Source organism: Tamandua tetradactyla, chromosome 11, assembly GCF_023851605.1.
Source record: "Tamandua tetradactyla isolate mTamTet1 chromosome 11, mTamTet1.pri, whole genome shotgun sequence".
NCBI lineage: Eukaryota > Metazoa > Chordata > Mammalia > Pilosa > Myrmecophagidae > Tamandua > Tamandua tetradactyla.
The window spans coordinates 28766959-28785125 of record NC_135337.1 but is presented as its reverse complement, the minus strand read 5'-3'; the positions used below and the strand labels follow the sequence as shown (position 1 = coordinate 28785125).

Here is an 18167-nt window from a genome sequence, read left to right as displayed (position 1 = left end):
GTATTAATCTTCTTGTTCAATCCAGAGGAATATTCTTGTCAATTATTTTATTAAAGTAAGTTTTTTAGAAGTTCTACGAGAAACATTTATAAGGAGATTCAAATCCTAACTCACCTGCCCCCCCCCCCCCGTTTTTTTAAGAGTGAATGTTTTTGTTTTTTGTTTTTTTTTTAAGTGGTGAAATCACTTGCTGGTTGTTTATTTTCTAGTACAACCAGAAGATGGTGGGATATTGAATTGTGGGGAGCTTCGACTGTCCTGATGTCAACGTAACATTCCATAGGTATAAGCCACAAACTGGGAGAAAATATTTGCAAATCAGCTAGCTGATAAAAGACTTGTAGACAGAATAGGTAACTCAAAAAGGTTATATGTGGAAGATGCCAGCCCCAAAAGATTACATTTTGCTAGATTCCATAACATGAAATGTCTACAAAAGGCGAAACTGGGGATACGGGAAGCAGATCAATGATTGCCAGGAGGCGGGGGTGAGAGTGAGGATGGATGCAAACAGGCAGCAGGGAACTTGCGGGGATGACGGAAGTGTACTAAGAACCGGATGGTACTGAGGCTGTCAAATCCGTAAAAGTGTAACTAAAAATCATCCGTCTGTAGGTTACAATGGATTTGCTGTATGGTGTGCAAATTATACCTCGATAAAGCCGTCTCTTAAAAACTGAGTTAATTTTTGCATGCTTGTGTTTGTAGTCTTAAATCCCTACCCTTTACAGCCGAAATAATTTTTCCCAAGCAGAAATCAACCTTCTTTTTACCATGAGAATCACTGTGGTTAAAGGCTGACCACTTGTTTTCATCATTTTGTAATTTATTTCATCATTATTGTAATTTATTTTGAAAGCACGGAAGCTTGTGATGCCTGCCTTTGATTCAGTCCCCTTTAATAAGTGTGCAGTTTTGTGATTTTTCTGCCCGGGAAGGGCTCAGTTATTGAGTCAGGCCATAAGAATCCATGGTGACCATGAGGCCCAGATACACTTCCATTCTCTTATGTATCATCTTTCTTCAAATCCATAGCAACAGTTACTTGCATGATTACTGCATTTTAAAGACTGAAAACCCCATCGGAAGACTCTTAATTTCTGTATTTAGAAAAATAAAGTTAAAAATTTAATTCTAATTTCTTAATTTTTTTTTTTTTACCCCTATTAAGGTAAATAGTTAATTCTTTGTTAAGCCACTATCCAGAATCTGTTCTGTAACTCCTCCAGGTGCAAAGCCATCCTAGGAATTGGGTTCTAGAGTCCTGAAAACCTTGGATAAACCTAACTGGGCCACTTGGTACACTTTGCAAATCTTTCTTTCTTCAACACTTGGGAAATTTTGTAAGTGGTTTAAAAGATTTTTTTTTTCCCACGGGACATATAACCCAAATCAAATCATGTTTGTGGCCTCTACTAAATCTATAAATCTCAATTTAATTGAATTGCTAATGAAATTACAGCTTCCACATAATACAGCTGAAAGAAATCTGAGCCAAACTGTACCTAGTTTGCACAGTGAAACTCCACTCCAAATATAGGCACAATTTTGGGAAAAGATGCCCAGATCAAATCAGTAGACTTATATGGTTCTGGTTACAAATGGTGGATGATAGATGAGATGTAATTCTTACTGTGAAGATAATGGTTCTCTCTCCTATGGAATTGACGATAGTTGTATCTTTGAAATTCGTTTTTCATTTAGCTGCCACCAATTCTTCCCAGCTACTGTCAACACTGTTTCCCCAGAAAGAAATGTCTGTCACTGAACTTTTGCTTAGAAAATTATTTCTGAGATTCTGGTGGCTAGAACATTGCCTCCCAGAAAAAGGCTTGTTATGCTGGTTTACAGCTATTATGTACCCCAGAAAAAGTCATATTCTTTTGATCCATTCCTGTGGTGTAGACCTGTTGTGGGCAGAGTTTTTGGTTAGGTTATTTCAGTTGAGATGTGACCTACCCCATTCAAATGGTGTCTTAATCGTTTTACTGGAGTCCTTTATGGGAGAATGAAGATCAAAGAAAACCAAGAGAGCTCAGAGAGAGAAATGCCCCAGAGATGCTAAGAGAGGACCCACAGAAGCTCAGAGAGGAGGCCACTGGAACCCCTTGGAGTCAAGGACCAGTAAAGGCCAGCCCTGTGCCTTGCTATCTGACAGAGGAACACCAGTTGCCTGCAGCCTTTCTTCAGAGAAGGTATTGTCCTGTTGATGCCTTAACTGGGATATTTTCATGTCCTTAGAACTGTAGATTTGTAAACTAATAAATCCCCATTGTAAAAGCCAACCAATTTCTGGTGTATTGCACTCCAGCAGCTTTAGCAACCTGAAATAAGGCTTACGAGACCTAGCAAAGTAGAAAGTCATAGACTGATGGAATCTCAGTGTGGAAGGAGTCCACCCCTTAATTCAGGAATCATCTCTGTAATATCCCCGATGCTCATCTATATAATTCTAGGAAACGGACTCTTAGAGTCTAGAATTCCATAATTCAGACACTTTTTCTCTTTTCTCAATTCTGGCTACATTTGATCTGGATGACTGGACTTCTGAACTTGAGGAAAATTATACTAAATCCAATGTCACGAATTTAAGCTTCAGAAAGGAGACAGTCCCCTCCCTACCCCAGGACAGATGCCTCCAAGTCCCTTCATTCCACAGGCTTCAGACACGGTCCACAGAGGCCTCCTCCTGCTTGAGGCAGAACAGATGAGCCAGCAGAAGTCTGCGGAGATTCTGTTTCTGTTTACATTTCTTATATTTGTGAAGACCACGATAGAGATGCTTTGTCTACCAGCTTTGTACTTTTAAATTGTGAGTCATTATACAGGAAGTAAAAGGAATTCCCAAAGCCCTCTACATATATTCTTTGGGGTTTTTTCTTTATTAAATGAGGTTTCATGTGTCACAAAACAACAAATACAAATTGTGTAAAAAACATTTTTGTCAGCCTTCCAAGAAAGGGCTTAGAGTGATTAGCCACTATAATCATCATCTGGCCAAAAGTTATTACTCATGAGAATGAGTGTCTTGCATTCTTTCTAAAATAGATCTTTCCATGAAAAAGCACAATAAATAGCTGCTGGATGAGGTAAAATTACAAACGAAGTTATTTTTATCTGCCAGGCAGGTTATTTTATATTCTGAGCGGAACCAGTTACCAAATAGCATATGGAAAAAAAAAAAGGAACCTAAGCATCCGGAAATCCATTATGCTATTGTTTTCCTCCGGTTTACATTTCTGAAATATCTTTTCCTATTACACAAAACCATATTCTCTGACCCAGCTGGTAGAAGGCTATGACGGTTAACCTGAGTTTCAAAAAAAGAAAGAAAAATAAATAAAAGGAAAGAGAGATCATATCATTCAAAGAATAAGCAGCCCACTCTAAGACATGCCTTCTTTTTCTATCGTTTCTATACCAGGCTCTGCATTGAAGGCAGTGCCGCATGCTATTAAGAGCTGGGTGGGAGCATGGGCTTCCTCACTTACTTTGTGATTTCACACTAGCAGCTCAGTTTCCTCAGCTGTCAAGTGGCAATAACCGTTTCTCCCTCCTTAGGTCTTGAGGATTAAATGAGGTATGGGAGTAAAGTGCTTAGCATTGTCTGTCACCTAATAAGCATCACAGATATTAGCAGGTAGGATCCTTGCCCTTTGGTTACACAGGATTTGGGGGAAGGGTTGGCTGGAAACAGCAAGAAGGAAAAAGGAAAGAAGTGAAACTTCGAGAACAACAGAAGGGGGCGTTTTGCTCCGTGACCTGCCCAGATATCAGTGTTCTTTATAAGTTATGTAGCATTCAGTACCACATCATTCCATCTCAGAGATTCTGAAAGCAAGTATCAGTTAATTATCCATCCGATGTATCTGTGAGGTGGCTAGTCATCAGCTCCCATTTTTTTCATAAGCCAAGGCTGAAATACTAAAATGTTGAAGGCCCTAAAGCCAGACCGGAAGGGAAACCCAAAACTCACTGTGGTCATTCCACCAGTATCAAAAATGGGTCTAATGGTCATTTCTTTCTTTTTTAAAATAATCTCATATAGCAATTCAGGCAAAAATGTAAAATTTTATAATACTGCTATAAATAAGCTCTTATCACAAGAACTAGACAGTGACATGAGCAAAGAAAAGCACAATTATATTTGGGGATGAAATTGTATGCAATTTTTGCATTGGATTTTAATTATTTTGAATTTTTTAACTAAAAACTCCTCTACCCATGCATAGATCTTATCAGAGTCAATGCCATTCTTTATTTTTTTTTCCCTCTCATTCTGTCTCTTTCTCTAATAACCAAAATGTGAAATTGTTAAATAGTAGGTGAAGCGTTTAGCAGGCCGACCTACCTGGAAGGTTCCCTCCCATCTAGTCCCATGATGCATGGATAACCCTAAGAGATAATTTCCTAGTAGCGGTGGCCCAATCCTGGCATAATTACTTACCATAGACCAACAGGAACCCAAGAAGAATGTCAGCAAACCGCTGTGTACAAACTGCAAAGCACAAGGTTTTTAACCTTAAGGATGGATTCTTGAGGCCAGTGTTGCAAAGATGGGAGGTGATGGCTATAGGGTGTGAAGTTTCTTTTTTAAGGAATGAAACTGTTCTAAAATTGATAGTGGTGACAGTTGCACAAATCTGTGAATGTATTAGAAGATATTGAATTATACACTTTCAGTAGGTGAATTGTATGGTATATGAATTATAGCTCAATAAAGTTGTTTTTTTAAAAGATATGACATGGAGCATTGTCCTGCCTGAAGCACACATAAGGGGAGAAAAGAAGAAAGAGAAAATAAATGAGAGAAATGAAGATGAACAGAAAGGACCAGAGAGGACTTTTGCCATCCCTGAGTCCAAGAAGTTCTTCTGTAAGATAAAGCAAATGAAAAAAGGAAAATCAAGTTGCAAATTCCATTCACAAAAACAATTGAAAGGATCAAATATATAGGAATAAATCCAACCAAAGATGTAAAGGGCTTGTATGCAGAAAAATAAAAACATTGCCAAAAGAAATCAGAGAAGGCCTAAATAAATGGAAGGACATTCTGTGTTCATGGATGGGAAGACTAAATATCATTAAGATGTCAGTCCTACCCAAAGTAACGCATAGATTTGACACAATACCAATCAAAATGCCAATGACCTTATTTGCAAAAATGGAAAAGCCAAGCATCAAATTTATGAAGAAGGGTAAGGAGTCCTGAACAGCTAAAGATATTTGGAAAAAGAAGAATGAAGTTGGAGCACACATACTCCCTCATCTTAAAATGTTTTGCAAAGGGTGGTGTTACAGCGGCTCAGTGGCAGACGTCTTGCCTGCCACGCCAGAGACTTAGGTTCAATTCCCAGAGTCTGCCCATGCCAACCCCTCAGGAAAAAAAATGTTTTGCAGAGCCACAATAATCAAAGCAGCATAGATAATGGCACAAGGACAGACATAAGAAACGAAATGAGAGTTCAGAAATCAACCCTCATATTTATGGCCAAATAATTTTTGACAAGCAGGCTAAATCCACTTAGTTGAAAAAGAATACTCTCTTCAATACATGGAGCTGGGTAAACTAGATCTCCATTTGCAAGGAAAAGGAGGAGCACCCCTACCTAATGCCACATGCAAACATCAACTCAAAATTGACCAAGGACATACATATAAGACCCAGAACTAGCAAACTCCTAAAAGAAAATGGAGGGAAGCATCTTCTATTAACCATTGTGTCAGGAATGGTTTCTTAGACTTTACAATTAAAGCATAGGTGACAAAAAAAAAAAATAGGTCCTCATCAAAATTAAAAACCTTTGTGCCTCAAAGGATTTTATCATGAATGTAAATGATAATCTACACATTGGGAGAAAAATTCGGAAACTACATATCCAATAAAATTTTAATATCTGGAATATATAAAGAAATCCTTCAACTTAACATAAAAAAAGACAAATAACCCTTTTTTTTTGCATGGGCTGGCACTGGGAAACGAACCTGGATCGTCAGCATGACAGGCGAGAATTTTGCCACTGAGAGCCACCGTCACACCACCCACAACCAATTTTAAAATGGGCAGAACACTTGAACACACATTTCTCCAAAGATAAACAAATGGGCCTAAAACATATAAAAAGATGCTTATCATCATTAACCATCAAGGAAATGCAAATCAAAGCCACAATGAGATTCTACTTCACAGCTATTAGAATGACTACCATAAAACAAATGGAAAATAATAAGTGCTGGAGAGGATATGCAGAAGTAGGAATTCATTCATTGTTAGTAGAAATGAAAATGGTGCTGCTTCCATGGAAGACAGTATGGCAGTTCCTCAGAAAGTTAAGTATAGAATTACCATGTGACTTAGGCAATCCCACTTTTAAGTACATTCCCCAAAGAATTGAAATCAGGGACTCAAACAGATACTTGCACACTGGTGTTCATAGTGGCATTATTTACAATTGCCACAAGATGGAAGTAAACCAAGTGTCCATCAAAGAATTAATAGATAAATAAAATGTGGCATTTACATATAATAGAATATTATTCAGCCCTAAAAAGGAAAGATGTCCTGATACATGTGACAACATAGAACTTTGAAGATACCACATCGAGTGAAATAAGCCAGACACAAAAGGACAAATACTGTATGATCTCACAGATTTGCATCAAATTAGAATAAGCAAACTCATAGCGTCAGAATCTAGACTATAGGTTACCAAGGAACAGGGCAGGGATAGGGAATAAAATGTAGAGATTTCTATTTGGAATGATGGAAATGTTTTTGTTATGGATGGTGGTGATGGTAGCAGAGCCTTGTGCATGTAATTAACAGCCCTGGAATTTACATCTGAATGTGATTAAAAGGGGGAAATGGTAGATGGCATATATAGGAACAATAAAATGTTTTAAAAATCTATGGAGAAACATTACACAGTGAACTCTAGTGTGAATGATAGTTGATAGTACAATTATAAAAATGCATTATCAATTGTAAGAAAAATTCCACACCAATGCAAGGTATTAATAATAGGATGGAATATAGGAATCCTGTATTTTCAAGGTATTACTAATAGGATGGTATATGGGAATCCTGTATTTCATGCAAAATTTTTCTTTAAACCCACATTTTTTTTTTTAATTAAGATGGGCAGGCACCAGGAATTGAACACGGAAATCGAACCCAGGTCTCCAGCGTGGCAGGTGAGAAGCCTGTCAGTGAGCCATTGTGGCCTACGCTATACCCACCTTTTTAATAAAGAAAAAAATTTAAAAAAAATTTTTTTTAATAATAAAAGAAAAATAAGTTCCATGTTTAGCAGGGAGTGTTGTGTTCTAACAATTCCCCACAAGCCAAATGATTCTCAGACAATTCAACGTGGCCGCCCATGATTGGGACAGCCCACCGCTTCCCTTTGAGGGCACCAATAACATTCCTATTTCTGGACAAGGTCCATAATCTCATACTCACTAGGACTGTCATTTAGAAATTCCCATCATTGCATTCCAGTTCCTGGATGAAACACTCAGGACCCTTTTAATAGTTTTCAGGTGGAAAATAGGATATTTTCTATTTCTTAAATTGGCATGATTTTAGGTCCAGCACAATGAGATATTAAAGACTTTACTTTTAGCCAGCTTTGTTTGACAAGAAGGTTAAGAACTTCCAAAAAGCATCCTATATGGACTCTGATTCACAGTTTCATTAAAAAATTGTATACTGCACACACACACGTAGCGTGCAAATGCCTCATAATCATCATGTTTTTCCAACTGTCTTGGGCTGCTGCCCCACTTCCTGCTGTCGTAACAGGATATGACCCAACAGGATGTAGTGCTACCTTGTTTTCCATTTTCAGCTCTAAAATATTGATGCCTGGGTTTGATGACTTGAACATTGACAAAAAGAAGAAAACCCAACACTCCAGTAATCTGAGCCTTGAAGACTGTTGGACTTTCTGGTTTTTCCCGAGGAGACTGTAGTCCCCTCCCCCTAAATAGGAAAACTTAGGTGAAGGGCAGGGAAAAACAGAGTGGCTGCTCCATCATCTAAAGTCTTCTGCAACGTCTCTGCCAAGGCTGTGCTGCCCCAGTGGGTGAGTACTTTACACCGCAGGAGAAATCACGGGCCATGAGCTAACTCAGAGCCCATCACCACACCCAGCTCCCTTGCTTGACCCTTGGTTTGATGATCTGAGATCTCAGGCACCTGCCCTGCTGGACGCGGGGAGATGGTCTGATCCTGCCCAGCAGAACAGGTTCCTTCTAAAGGGCTGTCATTTGTCAAGTGCCTGCTAAGGGCCCTGCCTTGGGGTGGGCATCAAGATCCAATAAGGTAGAGATTATTACTCCATTTTATAGATGAATTAACTGAGGCATGGAAAGGTTAAGTAATTTGCTCAAAGTCAAAGCTTTTCCTACTCCAACATGCTTCTTAGAGAGTGGCAGCAGGGGAAACTGGGGGCTTGGGACCTAGGAGGTATGGCTAATAGCAGAGTAAAGACAAATGCCATGGGAGGGTATGAATGGCTCATTCTTCTTCAACCCCATCTCCTCTTAGTCACTTGTGATCCATCAATTTGTCTGAACCTTTTTGGAATCTTTTTCTCTCTCCTGTGGTAGCCCTCAGACCAACACCTGCTGTAGACTCACTACAAGGCTATCTCCTGCTTCCCCAGAAGCTGGTGCCAGTGGCCTCTCTGGCAGCCTCCTATGATTGTTCTGTCTCCCCTGAACTCCTCTTTATGCACAACAGAGAAGAAAAATGTATAGAGAGAGGGAGGGAGGGAGCAGCCTGCCCCACGAGGACCATCTGGAACTTTCAGAGCTAGACTCTCAGCAGTCAGAGCCTCCAGCCAGCACTCAAGTCCTTTGACCACTTGCATCACACCTGGGCATACTTCCCCAGATGGGTGTAGACCAGCAAGAAGCATTTATATTTCTCTAACTGAGGAAACAGTATCAGAGATAGATAGGAACCTCTGTCATACTGCAAAACACAGTTTCCCACTGTGCCACAAATAGAGAGGAGAGGAGCCTGGGAAGAGGCAAGAGGGAACAAAGGAACTCTATTGGGGAGATTCATTAAGTTCTAGGGGATGATCTAAGTGGAACGTCCATTCGGCTCCTGGAATCCCACGATTCTGGGCTGGTTTATGACGGCCGTTGCTGACCTTCCCAAGAACCCTGTGAAGTCCACCAACCGCAGTTCCCAAGCATGAGTGGACAAATGGCATCTTTCCCAAGGAAGACAATTCCAGGGCCAGTGGTTACACCTCCCTCGGTGCCTCCTGACTCCTTCTCCTCTGAGTCCTGGCACCTTCTCAGGGTCAACAGGTCACTCTCCATTTCTTGAGTCTCCATTGTTCAAGAGACCCACAGGCCTCTCTTCTCCCACCTCCAAAACCCGATGACTTCTCCAAAGCACTTCTCCACTCCTCTCTGCCTTCAGTTCACCTGGTTTTCAATAGGATCTACAAAAACTGGAGAAATTCTCTTACTTCAGGCTGTTTTTGCTCTATCCTACAAAGAAGTACAAAGGTCTGGGCCACCTGTGCCCCCATCCCCCCCCGCCGGCACCCCCTCCAGTCCAACCTTCTTCCTACCCAGACCCAAACCCAGCACAGGGATCTTCCCCTCTGCTGACAACTTGTACCATCTGCTTAGCAGGGACAAAAACTTTAAAATAATTAGAAAATTCCACATTTAAACAAAAAACTGTAGTAGGGGAAGGAAGAGATGACGTTATCTACACTAACTATGGTTTTAAAAATTTTTTAGCTCCTGTGTTCATTTTAACTCTCCATGCATTTTTAGTATTTTAAGTTAATCTCTTTGATGTGCTCAAATGAATTCAGGGTTTGAAATATATCAGAAACAAATAAAACACAAAAGTATCTTCCATCTAACTTTTTAATATGTGTCTGAGGCTCCTTTGCACTTGGTAGGCGGTGTTGAGTCAAGCTGGAACTGCATTTTAGATTTGGAAAAAGAAACTATTGAAATCTTTTCATCTCCGGACCGACTAGCAGATTCTAGGGGAAGTGGGAAAAGGTGAGAGTGAGCTGTAGAGAGAAGGATATATGAGCAGCTTTGTCCTTTCTGGACCAGAAATCTATCCTACTTTCTTATTCCCAGTGGACTGTTAAGCCTACAGTCCTCAACTTTTCTCCCTTTGATTTTTTTTTATTGGCTGTGGACCTTGTATTTCAACAGAACATTGATTAATAACACACATTCAAGGTCTTTCTTTTCTTTGCTTTTTACAAATTTGACTGCACTAAACTAAAAACTTTCATATGACAAACTACAGCATGAACAAAAGGAAAAAGCAAGTTACAAACTGGGAGATATCTGTAACCCATATAAGTGACAAAAGATTACATCCCAGGATATATATTTCTAAAACTCCTGCAAGTCGATAAGAAAAAGATAAACCACTAATAAGAAAAAAAAAATGGGCAAGGGATATAAACACGTAATACATAGAGGAGAAAACGACTAATAAATATATTAAAAGGTACTCAACCTCTTTAGTAATTAGAGAAATACAGATGCAACAAGGATAAAATACTGGCTCCAACCATCAAAAAGAGCAAAAATTTTTAAAAAAGATTAAAAGATTAGGGGAGAAAAAGTATTGGCGAGAATGTGGGGAAATGGGAACTCAGACATTATTCAGGCAACAGGAATTGATGTAATCTCTTTGGAGAGCAGTCCCCGTTGAGGCTTAAGAGGTACACAGCCTATAAAACCCACTTCTCAGTGCCCCACTAGACATACGTCTGCACAAGCCGGACAAAGGGACGCTATCTCCAGCACTGTTTGTAGTAATACAAAAATAGGAACAATCCAAAATCCCTCATTAGGAAAATAAATAAAGTAACTGTGATTTACTCATATACCAATTATACTGTAGTTTTAGTGAATTAACTCGATTTACAGGTACATATCAACATTCATAGTGTGGCGTGAGAAAGGCAAATTGCAAGAGATTACATGCAGTCTGACATCATTTATGCGTATTTGTAGCGTACAAAGTTTTTGGACTGTGGTACGCACTCCATGCACTTTTGTTGAATGGACAAATATTGTTTATGGTTTTCATGAGGGTGATATACACCAACTTCAGGGTAGTAATTACCTCTGGGAAGGAAGAGAGGGAAAGGGATGGAAGAGGTTGACTTAACTGTCTATATAATATTCTATTTTTTCCAAAAAGCTTTAAAAATAATCTGAAAAAAAAATATGTCATATCAACATTAAGCATAAGAACAAACAAATTACATACACACTCCCCTGCAACAAAAAACAACAAAATACTTGGCTACCTGCTTAAAGTGTAGAAAAGGAAAAGGGTTTGGAAACTTGGAGAGAGTGCCAATTATCTAAAAATTATATACAAATAAAAACAAGGCTATGTAGGGGCCAGATGCGTAATTGTACACAACTGAAGCACCTTTCCTGGTGGGACAGTAAGGAGGTGGCCAACAGATGGAGAGAATAAACTCATTTATGGTTCCTGCCTGGAACGTTCTCCCCCCTTTTCTCTGCCTACCCACCTCTACCAGCCCCCCAAACACATACCTGCCTCCATGCCGAAGCTGAAACGTACACATATCCCTAAGCCAACCTCCTGTCTTCCGTGATAAAAAACAAATCCCTGGGCAGTAAAATGACATGTCACAGGGCGAGTTAATGGAACTGCCGGAACGGAAAGTCAATCAACGGGCTCTAAGCTCCCAGTTATTTTCTGATGCAACACGCAGAACAAGATTCTTTCCTTTTTGCCAAATGTACTTTAATGTGAGAAATTTCTTCTCCCCATAGCTTCCAGCTCCCTAGATGGCAGCGTCCTTATCTTCTGGCTCCTCATACGAGCCAGGTGAACTAAGTTAGTTCCTGTGTGGTAGGGAAGCCCTCGATTCCAGCAGGCAGTTTATAGCTGTTGTCCTTGAGTAATTATTAATAGAGCCCCCTTTCATTTTAAAAGTGTTTCATTTTGAACAGATGCACTCACTCTCCCTGTAGGCCATGGGGGTGGCATTTTTAGCCCTGTATAAAATAGTTGACATGTCACTTGCCCCTGACTGTTCTGTAGATGAAGTCAGCCAAATGAGGTACTCTGATGTGATCTGGATTCACTCCTTTAACCCATATGATGGGTCAGGGGAAATCTGGTAAAACTTTTGTTGAGGGGCCAACATCTTTTCCAAAGACCTGAGCTCTCTATCTGCTGGAACTCTGAAATACTAAGTAGCACCTTGGTAATTCCACATGTAATTTTATTCATGAGAATCTACACTATCTCCCATAAAATGAGTCTTGCAATAATCCACCACTAAATCAGATCCAAATAAACATAACTGTGATTTGTGCTGCTAGCAGGAAGCTAAAATTAGAGCCCTTCTCGAGCACCACACTTAACCCTGGATTAACCTTCAGATGATTATGACCTTTTTAACATATGTGGTATTTAAGGGGCAAATGAGGTCTATTCAAATCCAGCTAAAAGAGTTTCCAAATTTCCTTGTGCTTTATGGCATAGATAATAATAACCCTCACAAATAAGCCATGATGTGAGAACATCAGAAACATAGTTTTTAAATTGTCTTATTTCTTAACTCACACGGTTGTGGAGTTGCCACAGTCTTCCTAGTGTTACTGTTATTTGGAGGTATACGTGAGGGCACCTACTTGTGGGTGAGTGCTGCCCCATCTTCTAACCTCATCAGTCTGGCACCGTGTTCTGTACAATCTAAGATTGTAAAAAGTTTTATGTGAGTTAAATTTAAATAGAGAGTGACCCTTGGAAGTGGCATGAGCTTTAGAATCAGAACTCTTACAACTGAACAAAACATTTTAGAAAGTCTGCCATATTTATCTGTTGAAAGGCCTTCCAAGCACATTTTTAAATAAATATCAAATTCATAGGGACATCAAACTAAATGCAGGTTTTTAAAGTAACCACACCATCACACATATCTCTAATTTACTATAACCATCTACAGCAGTTGTTCTTAGTCTTGGCTACTGGATTAGTTCGGGTTCTCTAGAGAAACAGAATCAACAGGGAACACTCGCAAATATAAAATTTATAAAAGTGTCTCACGGGAACGCAGAATCCAAAATCCGCATGGCAGGCTGTGAAGCCGGCGATTCCAATGGAGAGTCTGGACGGACTTCACAGGATAGGCTCACCAGTTGAGATAGGAGGAACCTGTCTCTTCTGAATTCCCTTAAAAGGCTTCCAGTGATCAGATTAAGCATCACTCATTGCAGAAGACACTCCCCTTTGGCTGATTACAAATGGAATCAGCTGTGGGTGTAGCTGACATGATCATGATTTAATTCTATGAAATGTCCCCATTGCAACAGACAGGTCAGGACTTGCCCAACCAGACAAACAGGTACCACCACTTGGCCAAGTTGACCCATGAACCCGACCATGACAGCTACAAATTTTGATACCTGGAGCCAATCTCTAGAGATCATTTGGTCCAGCAAATTAATTAAAGGATGGTGTTTAAAGGCAAATGTTCTCTTAAAGTTGAGAAACAATGAACTAGAGCTTATTCTCTCCAAAAATACAATTTCCTGAAATGTGCAGCAATGAAAGAACTTAAATTCAAAACAATTATTTGCCATTATCCCCAAATCATCAGATAGGCAAATATTAAAGAGATTGCTAATACCCAAACACTGACACTGTGTTTTTTCAAACTGCAATTTAGTACCCATTTGTGGATTATGAAATTAATTTAGCAGATCACATCTATCACTTAAAACAGAAAAAGGAAAAGATAGGGGAGGGGAGGGAAGGAAAGGGAAGAGAAAAAATTCATTGCATCTATCAAGGAAAACAAATTTTTGCTTCAAAATGTATGTGTTTGTAAAGGCCAAATCACTGTATAATGTGTATTTCTCACAGTGAGTCAAAGTGCAAAAGGTTTGAAAACCACCCCTAGAAAATAGAAAAAAAACCCTCTTCTGTACTGCTTGTGGGTGGTAAATGGGCACAATTTTTCTTGAGGGCCCTTTGGCCACAGGTGTTTAATGCCTTGAAAAATTTTCACTTTGACGCAGACACTTCTCTTCTAAGACTTTATCATAATTCCTCAAATGCATATCTATAAAATAGGATGCACATTTTTTTGTTGTTTATAATAGTGAAAACATTTAAATATTCAATCATATAGATAATGGTTAAATGCAGTCAAATGTAATACAGCCATTTAAAATAATCAAGTAGACCTACATTTATTGACTTCAAAAGATGTTCAGATATATTACAAAGAAAAAGTGGGTTACAAAGTATCCCAGGCAGCATAATCCCACTGTGTCAAGACACCATGGAGAGGCGGTAAATTTAAGTCACACACTCTGGAGCTCACAGCCTGGGCTCAGGCTGGCTCTCCTCCTTTCCTGCTTCGATCCAAAAGCTTAACTTCACCAAAAAAAAAAAAAAAAGGGATAATAATTACACCTACCTCAGAAGATTTTTGTGAAAATGAAATGAGTTAATACATGTAAAATTCTGTGAACAGTGCCAAGCCCTTGAGAAACACTCAAGAAATGTTAGCTCTATCTACACCAGGGAGAGCTGAGAGGTTTTAAATGATAAATCCTCACGGTGATCATTCTCTGGGTGATAGGATTACTTATGCATTTCATTTCCTTCTTTTTACATTTTGCATATTTAAAATGTATAACCAGAAAAAGACAATATGCAGCATAAAAAATAAAAAGTACATAATTTTATCTGAGAGTTCTAAACTGTCTTTTATTTGATGACTTTAGGTTAAGACAGAAGTGATACAAAAATAGAAATGGCAGTAACATATTATAATTGGATTTTGCTTACTTCTTTGAAGAGATAAGATGTGAGGTATTTCTACCCAATCATGCAATGAATTCTGCTCTGGAATTCCCTTCCCTGATTTTGGAATTTCTATAACTTCTGTGACTGGCACAAACAATCTGTCCCCCCTACCCCTTTTCTAAAAGGCATGCTGCTTTCTCTCATGTTATCAGCCCAAGCAAGTCAGGAATCTATATTAAATTGTCACATAATTTATGGCTCCAAAGCCACTCTTTATCTGAATATAGTGCCTTAGACAATTGCATTTCTCCTGAAATGATGGCATTCTGTGCAGAGAAAATAGTTATAAATTAGCTGTCTTTTGTGTTTATCCATGAGTTACAAACAAGTGCCTTAAATGGCATTGTGTGTGGGTGGAGGATTCATTATTAAAGAAAATGGGGAATTACAGAAATGCATGGGAAAAAAGGGATTTTAAAATCATCCATTGTTTCTTTACTCAGAAACCATTTTTAACATGCTTGTAGATTTCCTGCCAGTTTTTTTCTTTGCGGCGTTACTTTAGGTTGCCGAAGTCAGACTGTCACACAATTAAGAAAACTGCTTTTTCACTTAGTAGAGTTATGCATGTGCACCACGCTATTACATAATTTTCAAAAGCATTATTTTAATGATTGAAATAAAGTTTTCTAGAGCAAATATACATCTCGCTTAACCATATCTTTCAAAGGACATTCAGATTGTTTCCAAGTTTTACCTATCATGAACAGAGCACTGAAAACTTTTTTGTGCATGAAATTTTTGTGTATGTAAATCTGTTTCAGCTTTTCATATATGCAGAATCCAAAAAAGGGATTACTGTGTCGAAGGTCATAGCATTTTAAGTCTTCAGATACATGTTGGTATATTACAACTGACCCTGTTGTTTAATTACTCTCATATATTGGATATGGCATCATAAATTGGTACAACTCTTCAAGCCCTGACAATACGGATTATTAATTCACGTGCAGCCTTGTTCCAAGAAGGATTTGAAGGAGTTCACACACACACACACACACAAAAGTTAAGCAACTTATTTTCTAATGCAGGAAAATTAGGTGAAGGGGATTATGGTAGAAAAGCAAGTAACAGCTAGCACTTATCGACTACTAATTCTGTATCAAGCACTGTGCTAGATCCATTGTATATAATCTTATTTAATTCCCACAATAAAGAGATAGGTGCTATTATGCCCATTTTACAGGAAGATAACTGAAGTCCAGAAAGTTAATAACTTACCAAATTTCACTAAACCAGTAAAGGACAGAGCAGATATTCAAGCACCAGAATTTGAATGCGTAACCATTGGGCTATACTTGTAACCATTGGGCTATACTTCATATGCGATTCACTGAGGCCCATTTGCTAGGGATGAGCCACAATAAGAATTTGTTTTCCAGTGGCCAGTGCAAACAGGGAGACAGCAAATATTAAAAGATTCACAGTGTTCAGAAAATAAAGATAAACTTCTCCTGAATGTGAACATACGTATTTCATCATACTCTCTCCAGCATTGTATTATTTTTAAATACGTATATTTAAAATTGTTATGCCCCATAGACCCTATATAGCTGTAGTTTTCATTTTAAAATCAGAGGTCATGCATTTTTCCATATGCTTCTTTATTCTGTTTATATGTCTTCCTTCCTGAATTGACTGATTCTTTTCTTTGCTCATTTTTCTGCAGCTTTCCCCTCCAATTTTTATGATCATACATTAAAGATACATTTAGAAACCATTTCAGCAAACATGACAATCTCTTATTTAATTTTTAATTCATATTCTGTAGTCAAATATTTTATATCATGATTTCCTTTTATCACTTGGAAACTTGAAAGTTGACATAAATTAAAAATTGTGTCAATGAATTTTTTCTATAAGATGATGCCTATTTAACTCTCGACTTCATCAGGAATGTGTTTGCAATCACAGTATGAGATGAGGTCCTGTATGGATTCTTTCTCTTTCTTCTCCTTGTTTATCTTATTTATTAATTAGTTTATTTTTGTTATGTGCAGCCCTATTCAAAAAAAGGGATAATTACATTTACTCATCATTATTGATTTATTATCTTTATGATGCATATTGAATTATTGCATGTGTAATATGTACTATCTTTAGGCCATTGAGTCTGCCCCACAGAACTGTATCTTTTCATTATAGTAGCTCTATAATTTGTGATAAGGACTGATGACACCAGTATGCCCTTATAGTGCAGATGTTTGGAATGATGCGTTCTTGACTAAATATACATCTAGATAAATTTTAAGCCTGTTTTGTCAAGATGTCTCCTGGAAGAAATCCTGTGGATTTAGTTCGAAATTTGGATTCATTTTGGAAGAAGTCACACTTCACTATGTTTAGTTTCTTCAACATCGAGAACCTTCTGTGCATTCCAGCCTTCTTTGGCATTGCCCAATAAGATGTATGTGCTCATTTCTACTAGTTAGATTTCAGTTCCTGCTTCTCCTGCCCAGGCTTTAATTCCACTTTGTACCCTCCTGTTTTCTTAGAGAATGAACATCCAAACATAACAACACAATAGGACGTTTATTTATTGCAGATGAGAAATCCTAGATTGGTTCTCATTTAATTAAGCAATTAGTTAACAAAAGCATTGCCTAAGAGGCCCCTGCTATAACTAGAAGGGTAGAGTTCTCTTAGCTGTTTTTTTAAATCTGGTCACTAACCATTTGGAGTATGAGAGTCATGTGTTCTCTCTAATAAAGTCACTTGGCTCCATCTTCCGGGTGGAATCTGAAGATGAAGCAACAAGAGCTGACAGTCCCCAGAGCAGTGCTGGGACTAGCGTGAGGTGAGAAGGACACCTAGGGAGCAAAACTTAGCTAAGCACTTGCCCTCTGGCACCCTGGCACCTCCCTCGTTGCTGACCTCCCCTACTCCCAGCCCTGCTGCTGTGTACCCGCTGGTGTTGGGCGCTGGGGGAAGGGTCCACTCCCCCCCACCAGGCTCTGCCTCAGGGCCTCAGGGGTGGGGCTTGCCTGGCACCCCAGGGGCGTTTGCCCACTGACAGACAGGTCCCACTCTTGCATCTCCAGGTCACTTTTGTGCTTTGGTAGCAAAAGACACCCTTTACAGGCTCTCTAAAACCTACTGATTTCTGTTTGAGATGTTTGAGAGAGACTTTGAACTGCCTTATTACTCAGGGGTCATTACTCAAGCCTCTGACCCCCTAAACTCCAGAGCAAGCCTTGACCCAGGAATACCCAGAAAAGCCTCAGGCTTTTTACAGCCAGTTAAAAATAGCCAAGAAGAGCTAAAGAGAAGTAAATGAAAGTAAATATAATAAAAT

General features: G+C 38.9%; 1 long non-coding RNA gene across 1 annotated transcript in view; it reads right to left on the bottom strand.

Moving 5' to 3' along the window:
- Positions 1–11861, bottom strand: part of LOC143649999 (uncharacterized) — a 99431-nt gene extending 87570 nt beyond the window's left edge. Inside the window, exon 1 of the long non-coding RNA XR_013159302.1 lies at positions 11578–11861. This is a non-coding gene — a long non-coding RNA (uncharacterized LOC143649999). The remainder of the gene's footprint in view (positions 1–11577) is intronic.
- Between the last annotated feature and the right edge of the window lie 6306 nt (positions 11862–18167).